Source organism: Canis lupus, chromosome 5 (genome assembly GCF_003254725.2).
Source record: "Canis lupus dingo isolate Sandy chromosome 5, ASM325472v2, whole genome shotgun sequence".
NCBI classification, from domain to species: Eukaryota; Metazoa; Chordata; class Mammalia; order Carnivora; family Canidae; genus Canis; species Canis lupus.
In genome coordinates this window covers 20,868,586-20,884,511 of record NC_064247.1, presented here as the reverse complement: position 1 = coordinate 20,884,511, position 15,926 = coordinate 20,868,586, and the positions used below count along the sequence as shown (strand labels likewise).

Here is a 15,926-nt window from a genome sequence, read left to right as displayed (position 1 = left end):
ATCCCTATTCCCACCCCCCACGTTTTTCAAGGGTCAACTATTCAAATTATCAAGATTTGGTTTTTGCAAATCTGATGTGAATCGGTATCTCATTGTTTCAGGTATATTTCCTTTATGTTGGTGAATATAAGCTTTTATTTATTATTTATTTATTTATTTTAAAAGATTTTATTAATTTATTCATGAGAGACACAGAGAGAGGCAGAGACACAGGCAGAGGGAGAAGCAGGCCCCATGTGGGGAGCCTGATATGGGACTCGATCCTGGGACCCCAGGATCACACCCTGGGCCAAAGGCAGGCAACTAAACCGCTGAGCCACCCAGGGATCCCTGAACACGTATTTTTAATTTTAAAATAGTCACATTTATAACCTTTCGTGGGCACTGTTTTGTTTTTAAGCAGGCTTCAGGTCCAGCAAGGAGCCCAACATGGGGCTTGAACTCACAACCCTGAGATCAAGACCTGAGCTGAGATTAAGAAACCACCTAACCGACTGACCCATTCAGGCACCCACGGGCAGTGTTTTTTGTTTTTTTTTTTGTTTTTGTTTTTGTTTTTAATATTTTTGAAGAAATCCTCTCCTTTTATGAGATTTTAAAAAGATATCCCCCTATATTTTCTTTTAATGTTTGAAAGTTTTACATGTCACATTTAGGTCTTGAATTTACTATGGATTAATTTTTGTGATTGTTGGAGATAAAAATCCAATTTTTTTGGCATATGGATAACCAATTATACCAATATGTTTTACTGAAGAGGCCATTCTATCTCCATGAATCTATAATGCCAGTTATGGGGGCAGAGTGGGGGTGTTTAGAGAGAAGGATAGGGAAGTTCTCTGATGAGGGACATTTGAGCAGAGAGCTGAATGAATGAGGATAGTAAATGAACCATGCAATCATCTGGGGGATGCTTCCCCTAGGAAGAGGGAAAAGTGAATGCAAATGCCCTGCGGTAGAGTGTCCCCAGTGTTGGAAGAACAGCAGAGAGGTCAGTGCATGGAACAGACTGATTGAGGAGGCGGGGAGGAGAAGCAGCATTGGCGCATTTGCTGCAGCCAGATCTGAAGGAGCTTGTAGAACATAGTGCTTTGGACTTTGCTCTAAAGTGATTGGCAGCCACAGGAGGACTGTGAGCAGGGAACAGCATGACCGGATTCATGTTTTATGGATGATCACACTGGCTCTTGCATGGAGGCTAAGCTGCAAAGGAGCTAGTGATCAGTTAGAAGGCGAGAGGCAGTGGCAGCTTGGATGGTGGTGGTAGGGACAGGGAAGGCAGAAGTGTCAGGTTCAGAGTATTATTTGAAGGTCGAGAAAACGGAATCTGCTGATGGATTGGATGTGGGGTGTGAGAGAAAGAGAAGAACAAGGTAACACCTCCTCGCCATTTTCTTCATTCTCTTCTGAAGCTCCTACTGCATGTTTATTAAAGTCTATAAGTCCATCTACCATCTTAACTAATTTTTCCTATTTTCCATCTCTTTGTTCTCTGGCTACATTCTGGGTGAATTCTACAGTGCCTTCTTTCAATCACTCATTCCATCTCTGACTGTGCCCAGTTTCTTAGGGACTGTTGAGTTTTAAGTGTAATTGTTAAGTTTTTCACTTCCATGATTAAAAATTGTTCTTCATGTCTGGCTGTTTGGGTTTCTTTTCTTTTCTTTCTTTCTTTTTTTTTTTTTGGTGGTTTGTTTTTATTTTTGTTTGAAATAGATATGGAGAGATAAAGGTGGGTGTGTCTAGGTCTGATCCCTCCAGGCGGGCTTCCTGCAGGGATCCACAGGAACTGGCCCAGTGCATATGCCAGTCAGTGCTGACAACAGCAAGGACTGGGGATGAGCCCTGTGCCCTCACGCCCCCATCCTGCCAGGAGAGGACAGCTGGCACTTTCCCTACCGTAAGTCCCTGCCACAAGGTGGCTAGGTGGTATAGCTGCAAGCGCCAGGCTTGCACCTCCATCTGTATCATATGGGGGAGTGCTAGTGCAACCTCCCCCTGAGAATACAGCCCAGGATCTGGCACCCCAGCCTCTGATTGCTCCAGGAAGAGAGTGATACTTCCCTAGTCAACATCAAAGGCCCTTGGTCTAAGAGTCAGGCTTCCTCTCCTAGAGTCTGATGTCTGGCTGTGCTAGACCTTTGTGTGCTGCCACAGGAGAAAAGGGCCATGGGGACCTGCACACGTCCTCCTGCTCCTCTCTCTGAGTCTTCCCGGCTGCTGATGCTACTTGGCCATTTGCCCTTTTCAGTGGCCAGCATTATGTCTTAATTTGTTTCTCAACCATCCTCAACGTACTGATGTACGCCTTTTATTCTGCTTCCTAAAACTGATTTCATGTGGATTGATTTATTTCAGATTTTTGATGTTTTTAGCTGTTACGCTTAGCATTTGATTTCTGCATGTGTTTTATAATTTTGGATTTGCAGGCTCCTTTGGAAGGCGAAGCTCTTGGATTTTTTTTTTTTTTTTTCTATCTCTTTCTACATGTTCATGACTAGGTCTAGAGGTGCTGTAGCTTCTTCTTGGCCTCCTGAAACTCTGGTCCCCAAACAGGCCTTGTGCTGGTGGCTGGTGAGTGGAGATAGAGGGGATAGCACAGTGGGCAGCCTGGCTCAGGAAGGAATGCATTGTTCTCCAGCTTCCCAGGCCCACAGCTCCCTATGAAGCTGGCACCCTAGGCAGCACTCTGCAGCAGTTTTCTCCAGTGTCCTTTCTGGATGGGGTGGGGGGATCCCCAAAGCTGACTTGAAGTAGGGAAGCACTTTTAATTCTTTTGTTGTTGTTGTTGTTGTTGTTGACCAAGGCAGGGAAAGAAACCAATTGGCTCCTGAGAGGATGCCACCCAAAAGAGGAAGAAAGAGAGCTGGTTCTTCTGCATCCTGAAGTCAGTGAAGAATCCCCCCAGGTAGGTGGCTGGCCAGGACAGGTTTCATAAGGAAGCGTCTCCCTCTAGTGGCCCCACAGGTGTATTTCAATATGCGTTGCTCGCCTTTGTTCTTGGGGATTTCCTTACAGCTCTAAAAGATCTACCAACATATGGGTGGGAGAGCTGTAGAGTACAAAGCCCTCCCTCTGGCCTTGTGACTAAAATGAATGGATTCTGTAGTGACTGGTGAAAGAGAGCTCCCCTTCAATTTCCATGTTTCTCATAATTTTTCCCAGTCAAAATTTGCAAATGGCTACATATATATGTTAATTAGCGTTATTCCCAGGAACTCCAGAACCCTTGTACTTCTTCCAGGTAGCTTCCTTATTAAGGGGCCTCTTTCGTGATTTTCTCTGTCCGTCTCTACTTGCTAAGTGTCTTAGCTGAGTTATTTTAGTTGTTGTGAGCGGACTCCTCCACACCAATTGGCAGGAAATTGGGGAGGAATTTGAAAGGACAGAGGGGGAGCAGGGGGAGCCGATGTCCTTAGAGCCTGTGATCTGGTTGGAAGGTCACACTGGAGCAGGAGTCTGGCTTTTGCCCTGGTTGTCTGCAGGATGGTGGCCTCCCTTCTCTCACTCTCTCTTTGCTGCTGACCTTGCCCTGAGTCCCCCTGTTTCTTTCCTCTGCATCATAGCTTCTGCTTATTCAGAGCTGTGGTTTACCCTGAACTCATTGTGGTCCTCCTTGCATCTTTCCACTCTCTCCACCTCATGGTATTTCAATCTTAGCATGTACCAACAACTAACTTATTTTCTTGGCATTTCTCAGTTCTGTTTCCTGAGATAGAACTCTAATTGATGCCACCACCTGCCTTTTTTGGTGCTTGGGCACATCAAAGATCTCTGGCCAGCCCACTTTGCAATCAGCTGAGCAGGGGAGGATGGCCCTTTGCAATCAGCTGGGCAGGGGAGGATGTGGTACAGCAGAACTGGCTGGGGATGCCTTTGTAGCAGGGGCTGAGGAAGTTTCCTTTAGAAGGGCAAGATCATGGCACATCATAGGGCCATCCCATTTGGAAACTCACTTGTGGCTGCTGTGAAGCCTTGGTCTGGGAACTGAGTGATTTGGTCTACTTTGCAGGGGGGCTAGGAGCTCCCACAGGATGGAAATTTCAGGATATCACTTGATGGGATTCATCTCTCCATTTGTCCTGCTCTGTTTTCCATTCTCATTGTGTGACCAGCGTTGCAGAGGAGCACAATGAATGGCTTGTGTGTCTCTGAGGCAGGCATAATGACGATGTACCATGTGGGTGGGTTGATTGGCTGGTCAATGAAGGGAGATGTCACAATGGGGCAAGGAGACAGGGAATGGGGATGGTACTCTGCTGCTGGTTAATAGAGCAAGTTTGTTCAAATTTAGGAAGGGTATCGCTTTCTCAGGATACTTCACTGACATCTTCCAGAAAGCTATTGTAGTAACCAGTCAACACCATGAGGAGCACAGGGAAGAAGGGGTCCTTGGGAGTTGTGCAGTGCAAAACTCACTCTCCTGTTAGTGGCTGCCTTGCTGTGGCCACAGTGAGCATGATGTGCATCTTGGCCTGTGTCTACAGGTACCCTGGCAAGGATCTCACATGGTTATGGAATAGGGGCCTCCATCACTCAGGGAACACAGATACATAGATTTGGGGTTATAGAAAACTTTTTGGGGAAAAGTAGGAGAAAATGAACATTTATTGAGCACTTCCTGTATGCTGTGTTAAATCATTGTTCATAGTTTTGCACCATATCTGTGTTGTGGCTATCATTATTCCTATTTTACAGCTAAGGAAACTGGGCTCACAGATTCAGCCAGGGCTGCTGCAAGTTGTATATTTGTACTACTCCAGGAGATGCTCTTCACTTTGTAGTCAAAGTGGCCATGTTGGTTGGAGGTGGGGCCAATAAATCACTAGCCCAAGCCACGCAATGGGGGAGGGGCAGAGCCAGATTTAAACCCAGGTCTGAATGATTGGAAAACGTCAGGTCTTTCTGTTCAGAGACCCCATAGGAGTAAAATGCAACTGAATTTAGTTTTCTCTTCCTCTTTGGGAAAAGTTCTACTCACATATTCTGAAATCAAGTACAAGAAATATAGAATTTTATCCAAAATGACGGTAACCTCAGAAAGAATAACAAGCACCTGTGTGTGATACCTACTACTATCCTAGGTGCTGGGTCATCAACAAGACACGGAGCCCACTGAAGGCTGTGCTGGGCTGGATTGCGACCAGAACAACATGGCTCTAGGGTGTTATGAAGTCAATCTGAAAACTGGATTGACTTCCAAGTTGGAGGTTCTCTATTCCACAGAACTTTGGTTTTAATTGGCCTGGCACAGAACTCTTCATCTCAGTTTTTATTTTTTATTTTTAAAGATTTTATTTATGTATTTATTTATTTATTTATTTATTTGAGAGAGAGAGGCAAAGACACAGGCAGAGGGAGAAGCAGGCTCCATGCAGGGAGCCTGACGTGGGACTCAATCCCGGGACCCCAGGATCACACCCTGGGCCAAAGGCAGGCACTAAACTGCTGAGCCGCCCAGGGATCCCTTCATCTCAGTTTTTAAAGGCTCCCAGGAAGATTCTAGTGAGTGGCCAGGGTTGAGAAGCACCAGTAAAGTCCAGTCCTTCATCACAGAGGAGAGAAAAATGGACCTGAGAAGCCAAATACTTGCTCAGACTGCTCAGCTGGTTAGTGTGTGTTGGTTCTTATTGGATCCTCTGCTGTGTGCCTTGAAGGGGCAGGGAAAGGGGCGAAGGACAAAATGAAGCAGGAAAGAGGTAGATGGCCTGTTGCAAGAAAAGAGAGGCCATACTTATCTCTTAGCCTAGGTGATGCTGGGAGGCACTTAATTTTTCATCAGGAGTCTCAGTACCCAAACCTAACCACCACATTATATGAGGTTGGTCCTCAGAGGGCATTGTCACTATTGTGAGCTGAAACCAGGTGTGACTCATGCCAGGAAATTGCCTGCTCTTGTTATTCATTATGGTGAAAGGCAAAGCCATTGTAAGAAAAACACCCAGGAATACAAGTGGCTTGAAGAATATCAGGATTTATTTCTCTCTCATTTAATAGTCTGTGATGAGTAAATGGGCTCTTTTTTTCCCATCAGGGCATTTGGGAACGTGGCATTACCCCAGGGCATTAGTCAGCTCTGCTGACTGAAGCTGGGATGTGGCCTCTTCTGGGTTCTAGAAAGAACATGGAGGAGCATGTGGAGGGTCTTTTAAGGGACATGTGTCACTTTTGTTCATTTTCCAGTGGTGAGAATTTAGTCCCATGGAAGCAAGGGCATCAGGAAATGTAGTCTCTTCTTGGGAGCCAGTGCCCAGCTATAAATCTATTCCTATGGAAGGAGAAGGCAGATTCTGGTGACCAATGAGTGTCTCCACAGCAGTCCTCAAGGGAATTTATTCCTGGTGCCCTTTGCAACCATTCTTCCAGTCAAGAAACATTTTTGAGGGCCTCCAATGAGTCAGGAGGGTATAGAAGTGGAAGCACATGGCAGGGAGGTTCTAGGTTAGATGTTTTCCATCAGGGAACATTCCCCAGAGGCAGCAATGCCTGAGTTTTGAAGATGAGTAGGACACACAAGGCAGAAGACATAGCTGTGCAAAGGCTCGGTGATGGATGGGGCATGGGGAGGACTGAGTGTGACAAAGTAGTAGATAGAGGTAGGCTAGAGAGAAGAGCAGAGCCAGACCATGCAGATTCTCATGAGGCACGAGAGTACAGACTTTCAATTGATAGTTACAAGGAGAGAATCCACTAGCATCTCCAAGTGAAGGGGAACTTTGGTGGAATTGGACCCCCAAATTTTAACCCTTATTGAAAGAGAAGTAAGGACAGTAGAACAGATCAAGGAAACTAAGAGCTGGTCCTTTGAAAGAATTAATAAGATTGAAAACCCCTTGGCCCAGACTTATCAAAAAGAAGGGAGAAAGGACCCAAGTAAATAAAATCTTGAATGAAAGAGGAAAGATCACAACCAACATTGGAGAAATACAAACAATTATAAGAACATATTATGATCAACTATATGCCAACAAATTAGGCAATCTGGAAGAAATGGATGCATTCCTAGAAACACAGAAACTACCAAAACTGAAACAGGAAGAAATAGAAAAAGTCTGAACAGACCCATGACCAGCAAAGAAATTGAAGCAGTCATTAAAAACTTCCCAACAAACAAGAGTTGGGGTTGGATGGCTTCCCAGAGGAATTCTACCAAACATTTAGAGAAGAATTAATGCCTATTTTTCTGAAGCTGTCTCAAAAAATAGAAATGGAAGGAAAACTTCTAAACTCTTCCTATGAGGCCTTGACTCAAAACCAGACAAAGACCTACCTAACAGGAGAATTATAGACCAATATCCCTGATAAACATGGATGCAAAAATTCTCACCAAAATACTAGCCAGTAGGATCCAGCAGTACATCAAAAGGATTATTTACCACGACCAAGTGGGACTTACTCCTTGGCAGCAAGGGTGGTTCAACATCCACAAATCAATCAATCAATCAATCAATCAATCAATCAATGTGATACCCTACTTAATAAAAGAAAGGACAAGAACCATATGATCCTCTCAACAGATACTGAAAAAGCATTTGACAAAGTACAGCATCCTTTCTTGATTAAAACTATCCACAGTGTAGGGATAGAGAGAACAGACCTCAATATTCATAAAAGCCATATATGAAAAGCCCACAGAGAATATCTTTCTCAATGGGGAAAAACAGAGCTTTTCCCCTAAGGTCAGGAACACAGCAGGGATGTCCACTATCTCTACTCCTGTTCAACGTAGTACTAGAAGTCCTAGCCTCAGCAATCACACAACAGAAAAAGAAATAAAAGGCATCTGAATCAGCAAAGAAGAAGTCAAACTCTCCCTCTTTGCAGATGACATGATACTCTATGTGGAAAACCCAAAAGACTCCACCCCCCAAATTGCTAGAACTCATACAGGAATTCAGCAAAGTGGCAGGATACAAAATCAATGCACAAAAATCAATTGCATTTCTATACACTAACAATGAGATACAAGAAAGAGAAGTTAAGGAGTCAATCCCATTTACAATTGCACCCCAAAATATAATCTGCCTAGGAATAAATCTAACCAAAGACACAAAAAATCTGTACTCAGAAAACTATAGAACACTCATGAAAGAAATTGAGGAAGACACAAAGAAATAGAAAAAAGTCCCATGCTCATGGATTGGAAGAACAAATATTTTTAAAATGTTTATTCTACCTAAAGCAATCTATACATTCAATGCAATCCCTATCAAAATACCATCAATTTATTTCATAGAATTGGAACAAATAATCTTAAAATTTGTATGGAACCAGAAAAGACCCCTAATAGCCAAAGGAATGTTGAAAAAGAAAACCAAAGCTGGTGGCATCACAATTCCAGACTTCAAGCTGTATTACGAAGCTGTAATCATCAAGACAGTATGGAACTGGCACAAAAACAGATACATAGATCAATGGAACAGAATAGAGAACCCAGAAATGGATCCTCAACTCTATGGTCAACTAATCTTTGACAAAGCAGGAAAGAATATCCCATGGAAAAAGATAGTCTTTTCAACAGATGGTGTTGGGAAAATTGGACAGCCACATGCAGAAGAATGAAACTAGACCATTTCAGTACACCATACATAAAAATAGACTCAAAATGGATGAAAGGCCTAAACATGGGACAGGAATCCATCAACATAGGCAGCAACCTGTTGGCTGCAGCAACTTCTTGGCCACAGCAACTTCTTGCTAGACACGTCTCCAAAGGCAAGGGAAACAAAAGCAAAAATGAACTACTGGGACTTCATCAAGATAAAAAGCTTTTGCACAACAAAGGAAACAATTGACACCACCAAAAGACAACCGACAGAATGGGAGAAGATATTTGCAAATAACGTCAGGTAAAGGGCTAGTATCCAAAATCTATAAAGAACTTACCACACTTAACACCCAAAGAACAAATAATCCAATCAAGAAATGGGCAGAAGACATGAACAGACATTTCTCCAAAGGGAATACAACTCAAAATCACAGTGAGATACCACCTCATAACCAGTCGGAATGGCTAAAATCAACAAGTCAGGAAATGACAGATACTGGAAGGATGTGGAGAAAGAGGAATTCTCTTACACTGTTGGTGGGAAGGCAAGCTGGTACAGCCACTCTGGAAAACAGTATGGAGGATCCTCAAAAAAGCTGAAAATAGACCTACCTTAAGACCCAGAAATTGCACTACTGGGTATTTACCCCAAAGATACAAACATAGTGATTAGAAGGGGCACTTGTACCCCAATGTTTATAGCAGCCATGTCCACAATAGACAAACTATGGAAGGAGCCCAGATGTCCACTGACAGATGAAAAGATAAAGAAGATGTGAGATATATATATATATATATACACACACTACTAATATATATATATATATACTATATATACTACTACTACTACAACTACTACTCAGCCATCCCCCAAAGAAGAAATCTTGCCATTTGCAACGATGTGAATGGAACTAGAGGATATTATGCTGAGCAAAAAAAGTCAATCAGAGAAAGACAATTATCATATGATCTCACTCATATGAGGAATTTAAGAAACAAAACAGAGGATCATAGGGGAAGAGTGGAAAAAATAAAACAAGACAAAATCAGACAGGGAGACAAACCAGAAGAGACTCTTAAGCATAGGAAACAAACGGAGGTTCACTGGAGGGGAGGGGTTTGGGCAGATAGAGTAACTGAGTGATGGACATTAAGGCGGGCACACGATGTAATGAGCACTGGGTTTTATATAAGACTGATGAATTACTGAACTCTACTCTGAAACCAGTAATACATTATATGTTAATTAATTGAATTTAAATAAAGTTTAAAAAAAAGAAAGAGAAGAAAAATCTGGACTGAGCTTTTTTTTTTTTTTTTTTAAATATTTTTATTTATTTATTTAGGATAGTCACAGAGAGAGAGAGAGAGAGAGAGAGGCAGAGACACAGGCAGAGGGAGAAGCAGGCTCCATGCACCGGGAGCCCGACGTGGGATTCGATCCCGGGTCTCCAGGATCGCGCCCAGGGCCAAAGGCAGGCACCAAACTGCTGCGCCACCCAGGGATCCCTGGACTGAGCTTTTAAGCTTACCTGAGCTGAGCTTCTAATGTGCTCCACACGAAGTTATTTAAGAACAGAATCAGCCAGGCCTTGGGAAATGTGCCATCATATTTTATGAGGTGTTTTTGTTTGAGCCCATCTAGACAATAGCATAGTGGAAGGGGTGTCCTCTGGAAGGGAAGCGGTGTGGGAAGGGGCAATCCAGGGCAGATATTGGTTATGGGAGGTAGTCAGGTACCACCTCTGACAGCCCAGATCTTGGAGGTGAATGCCACATTTCTGGTGGTGGGAGATGAGAGGTACCTGACCATGACAGTGGGTGGGCATGACATAGGAGGCAGGTGGATGAGGGGCTTTTGGCTGCACTGGGGCCTATGGAGGTTCCCTCTGTTCCCCTAGTCCTCTGGGAAACTCATGGTAAAGGTAGCTGGTCTCAGGCATGCTGTGTGGTATTGGAGAAGGGTGGATGCCATAGTAAGGACTGAGAAGGAAGTGTCTGAGCAGGACCCTTTCCCTGGTGGCCAGAGTGGTAGTTGTGGTGGTGGCCCTGGTCGGGGGTGGGGGAGGGGGGACACGTTGTGCCTTGCAGAGCAAGGATTTCATAGGCCCCATGGTGGAGGCCAGAGTGGAAGGTCATACACTTCAGGGGCCTGTTCCCAAGTCCTGGCCCCTTTCAGAGACCCCTGCAGGACGTGGCGGCAGGTTGGTTGGTGGGGGCTTAGAACCTAAGCCTCAGGTGGTCACAGTTTGGGGATTGAAAATAAATATGACCTGGCTTTATAGTTACTGGTGAGGAGGTCTAGAACATTCTGGTTGTATTTTCATAACCTGCACCCCCCGCCCCCGCCCTCATACCTCTTGTGAATTGTAGAGTTCATTCTTCTGTAAGTTCTCCACTTCTGTTACTCAGTCTCTGTCTCTTCCTCCCTGCTTGTTCTCTCTGTGTCTCTGTGTCTCTCTCATTTCTCCCCATGACCTTGCCCACGGACAGACAGTTGGTCTCCTCATGCTTCCAGTGTTTCTTTTTCTCTCTGGCCTCTCCGGGCTCTGCTACAGACAAGGCACCATTTCTCTGTGGGCAGTGGGATGACCTGTCTGCCTTTCTCCTGAGCTGCTGCTGCCTTTTCTTCTCATCACTGGCTTTGGGAGGTCTCTGTAGGGCCCCGCCCAGACAAGCTTCCGGCTCATGATGAAAAGGGGGTGCTCTGCTCTCCTGAGATAAAGCATCAGGGGCAGAGCCTGATGAGTAAATCCTGAAGCCGTGGTCTCTGTTGTTGGCATCCCTGGGGCGGGCAATTGGAAACTTCGCTATTCAAAGCCATGTCCTTTGTTCCTCCACGTTGCAGTCCACGTTAATTGCTTTTCCAATGGTTTTTCTGGCAAGCTATTTTTGCTGTAAGGGTGCCTGGGGTTGCCGTTGCCTACGGAAGTGGTGTCACAAGCCCCAGAGGGTGCAATAATGGGGACCTGATGCAGACTCGGGAGGCTCTGCACAGAGTAGAAGATAATGAAGTAGAGTCACGAAGAGTGTTTTAAGCAGTCAGGCTTAAGAAATGACAGTAGCCTGTGGCCAAGCCTTTCCCAGGGTGTCATCCTCTTGGTGTTTGTGTTTTTAGCAGGCCCCCCTTCCAGAGCAGGGGCCTCAGGAGTCAAGTGCCCAGGTACTGGCCTAAATGACCTCTAGGTCTTTCCCAAGACCCTCTGGAGACTGGCAGCATAGAGACGGGCACTGGGGTGTTGCATCTTCCCAACCACAAGTCAGAACACATGGGCAGGGGATTCAGTATCTCATTCATCACAAATATTCACTGACCTCTTACTGTGAGGCAGGCACGGTGCTAGGGGCTGGGGACACAATCGTGACTCAATCACAGCTCCCACCTCAGAACAGCCCCCAGTCTGGCTGGCAGGGGGACACACCCACATACATGCAGTTAAATGCAGTGTGGGGAGCCCCAGTTGTATACGTGGGGCAGTCTGAGTACAGAGGAGAGGTAATTAGCTCAATGAGAACCAGGAAGGGCTTCCTGGAGGAACCAAGGGAAGTGAGTCTAAATGAGTAAGTAGGCGTCAGCAAGGCCAGGCAAAGGGGAGTGTAAAGGTGAGGAGAGGAAAGGCAAATTGTCTTCCTGCCTGCACCACTCCGCTTAATACTAATGCGGTAGAAGGAAGCCATACGAAGGAAGGGAAACGACAAACAGCAGTCTTTGGACTGTACGACCAAGTTCAATCGCCTCTCCTTCATGCGAGGGTCTCACACTGGGTGTCCAACTGCCCCCTGTATGAGCCATGTATCCCCTTCCAGTTCCTTCCCGCGCTCACGGGGAACTAAAATTCCTGCGACTGCAGATGAATGTGTCCTGATAGTCCTTGCCTCACTCAGGGACTGTCCAAAACGTGGGCCCCTCAGTACCCATCACAGTGCAGAGAGCACATGGGTGCTCATCAAATCCTTGCTTGTGGCAGCATGTGAGCTACCTACCTGTCAGGGTGACCAACAGGCACTTGGCAGTGAGAGGCAGCCAGCAGCTACACGTGTCGTTAAGTTTACAGCAGAACATGGGTCGGGCCAAGACATAAGGCTGCAAGAGGCCTCGCTGTGTCAGCCACCAGCCAGAGGAATAAGAGGGAGGGACATCTCTGCTGGTCTCAACTGGGGGTGGGGGAGCTGGAGCCTCTAGAGAGTGAATTCCAGCTTAGGCCAGTTTGTCTTTCCAGCACTCTGGGGACTAGCCCCGAGGGTCCATTTCCTTCCTTTGCTGCTGGTCTCTGCTTTTCGGCAGATAATGGGAAGTCCATGGGATGTAGTATGGTTTTATGAAAAGCAACCTTGGAGACAGCTAGACCTGAATTTGAATCTTAGCTCTGCCGCTTCAGCTGTGCAGCCTTGAATGCTTCATTTCTCTGAAAATTTTTTTAAAGGTTTTATTTAGTTATTCAAGAGACATATAAAGAGAGGCAGAGACATAGAGGGAGAAGCAGGCTCCCTCTGGGGAGCCTGATGTGAGACTTGATCCCAAGACTCCAGGATCATTACCTGAGCTGAAGGCAGACGCTAAACCACCAAGCCACGCAGGTGCCCCTACTTCTCTGAATTTTGATTTCCTCATCCACAAAATGGGGTGAATCACATCAATTTTTTTTAAAACAGCTGTTGAGAGGATCAAAGGATAGCACATCTAAAGCACGTTCTTCAAATCTTAATCTCTGGGCTGGGTACAGTGGCTGCATTCATTCATTAAACAATTATTGATTGCTTATTGCTAAGCATTTTTCTTGGTTCTGGGGAAACAGTAATGAACAGCATTCCCTGCTTTCATAAAACTCAGTGTATTCTGATAAGGAAGCTAGAAAATAAGGAAGCAAACCAATAAATAAACAGGATAATTTCAGATAGTGATAAGAGCTACAAAGACAAGGAAACAGGCTGGTAAAGCAGAGAGGGATTTGGTGGGAGGCCTGAGAAGGCTTCAGGAATGGGTGATATTTAAAACAAGATATGAAGGCTAAGAAGGAGTTTGCCTTTTGCCAGGACCTGGGAAAGAGCATTCCAGGCAGAGAAAACAGCAAGGATATGTGCTGAGGAGGGAGGGTGCCTGGTGCATGCAGGGAAGACAGGAGGTCCTTGTAGCAGAGTGTCATGTACCCTGAGGAATGTGGTATGAGATGAGCTGGTGAGCTGGGGCTAAGTCCTTGCATGCTTCCAAACTGTGCCCAGGTGGCCCGGGGCCCTGGAGTGAATTCACAGGAACTCCATGGGGTAGAGTAAATGTTTAAGGCGACAGCTGACATCTGTTGGACTTTATGTAAACTATTAACTAGTCAGGATGGTTTGCAGTTTCACCATCAGATTGCCTTACCTGCTTTTGGATGACACCGTATCTTCACGAAGCTGGCTTTTTAGTGATTGCTGTGATAAAAAGCAAGCACCATGGGAATATCAATGTAGACTCAGAAATAAGTGTGGCAGTGTCTAATCTGATCCCAAGGTCTGAGGTGCTGTGCAGTGCCCAATTAGCACATACATCCCATTAGTAAGTAGGTGGTTAAGAATGCGATAAAAATATCGTTCCCCCTCAATTTATATGTATTATTTTTTCTAGTGGCTATTCAGTTATTAAGACATAAATATTTATTGCATTGTTTGGGCCTAATTACTTAATGAACAGACCCTTCGGTGTTTCTTCTGGCCCCGGGGGACAGTAAAAATACTTACTGAGCCACGAAGGGCAGGATGAACTGAGAAGGTTGGAAACCCACCCCTGGACTAGGGCTGCACGCTTAGGGAAGTCTTTCTCATTTTAAGCCCTTGGCCTGATAGGAGGTGTTTGTCTTTGTACAGACTCAGGAGTGTGTGACTGTGTGTCTGCAGGCAGCGGGAAAAGATCCTGTAGGTTTTCTAACTCCGTGGGCGCCCGGCCTGCAGGACCATTAGGATCACCTAGGGAACTCTGCAAAATAATAGTTTACTGTCCTCAGCCCTGGATATTCTAATTCGGTGTGTCTGACAGAGTCTGAGTTTAAAAACCTGTGCAATAGTCCGCTTTCGTTCAGGCAGCCAGGATAGCTCAGATTTGGGGGTCCTGGTTGTTATCCGGTGTACCTGGGGGCCGGGCTGTGGCCTCGGCCAACTGTTTGGTCTTTCCTGATCTGGTGGGGAAGGGGTGCAGGCATGTTCCCCGCAGAATCCTAGGCGAGGTGGACGCTGGCAGCACTCATCCCCACATCCCCCCCCGCCCCCCCCCCGGGGGCGCGCAGCATCAGTGACCCCGAGAGGAAGCCGCTCCGTCCGTAGGAAGTCCCTGTGGGGAATGTCCTCGCCCTCCCAGGCCCACTGATCACGCACCTCCTCCGCTCGAGCGCCCACCTGACCGGAGACGCCAGAGAGGGTTTGGGTGCGGGGTGGGAGGTTAGGGTGGGGGGCGACTGGGTGCGGCTGGGAGAGGGGCCGCCGAGAGGTGGCAGCAGCTGCCCGCCCGCTGCCGCCGCCAGCACGGAGCCTTCCAGCCGGGACCGGACGCGCGGGGGTTGGGGACGCGCGGGGGGTTCGGGACGCGCGGGGGCTTCGGGGACGCGGGGGGTTCGGGGACGCGCGGGGGGTTCGGGGACGCGCGGGGGTTGGGGACGCGCGGGGGGTTCGGGGACGCGCGGGGGTTCGGGGACGCGCGGGGGGTTGGGGGACGCGCGGGGGTTGGGGGACGCGCGGGGGGCTCGGGGACGCGCGGGGGGTTCGGGGACGCGCGGGGGTTGGGGACGCGCGGGGGGTTCGGGGACGCGCGGGGGTTGGGGACGCGCGGGGGGCTCGGGGACGCGCGGGGGTTGGGGACGCGCGGGGTTTCGGGGACGCGCGGGGGTTGGGGACGCGCGGGGGGTTCGGGGACGCGCGGGGCGTTCGGGGACGTGCGGGGTGGTTCGGGGAGTCACAGGTGGCTCCGGGACACCGCAGCTCAGGGACCCGGGAGAGGAGTCAAGGAAGCGGCGGCCTCAGTGCTTGTTATGCCCTTGCTTGGTCTCTTCACATGATTTGTGGGGGAACAAGAGGTTGTGTTAGGGAACATGGACATGGATGAGCCAAGACCCTCGGTACACAGATGGGGAACCATGGTCTCAATGTGGTGTGATGTGAAGAATTCTTCTCCTCCGCCTCCTCCTCCCTCCTCCTCCCTCCTCCTCCCTCTTCCTCCTCCTCCTCTCCTCCCTCTCCTCTCCTCCCCTCCTCTCCTCCTCCTCCTCCTCCTCCTTCTTCTTCTTCTTCGGTGGCAGTGGTGATACGGGGTGGAGGGTTTGAAAATCACTCCCTTGCTGGTGTCTAAAATTTCGCTATTACAGGTGCATTCTCTTAAGTATTGTTCTCCTCAATAATGGGGAAGGAGCAG

The 15,926-nt window shown here is 47.2% G+C and overlaps 1 protein-coding gene across 1 annotated transcript in view; it reads right to left on the bottom strand.

The window, feature by feature from the left end:
- Positions 1-12,080, bottom strand: part of PLET1 (placenta expressed transcript 1) — a 47,771-nt gene extending 35,691 nt beyond the window's left edge. The window contains exon 1 of the transcript XR_007410687.1: positions 10,906-12,080. The gene's annotated coding sequence lies outside the window, so the exon portion shown is untranslated. The remainder of the gene's footprint in view (positions 1-10,905) is intronic.
- Positions 12,081-15,926: the final 3,846 nt, after the last annotated feature.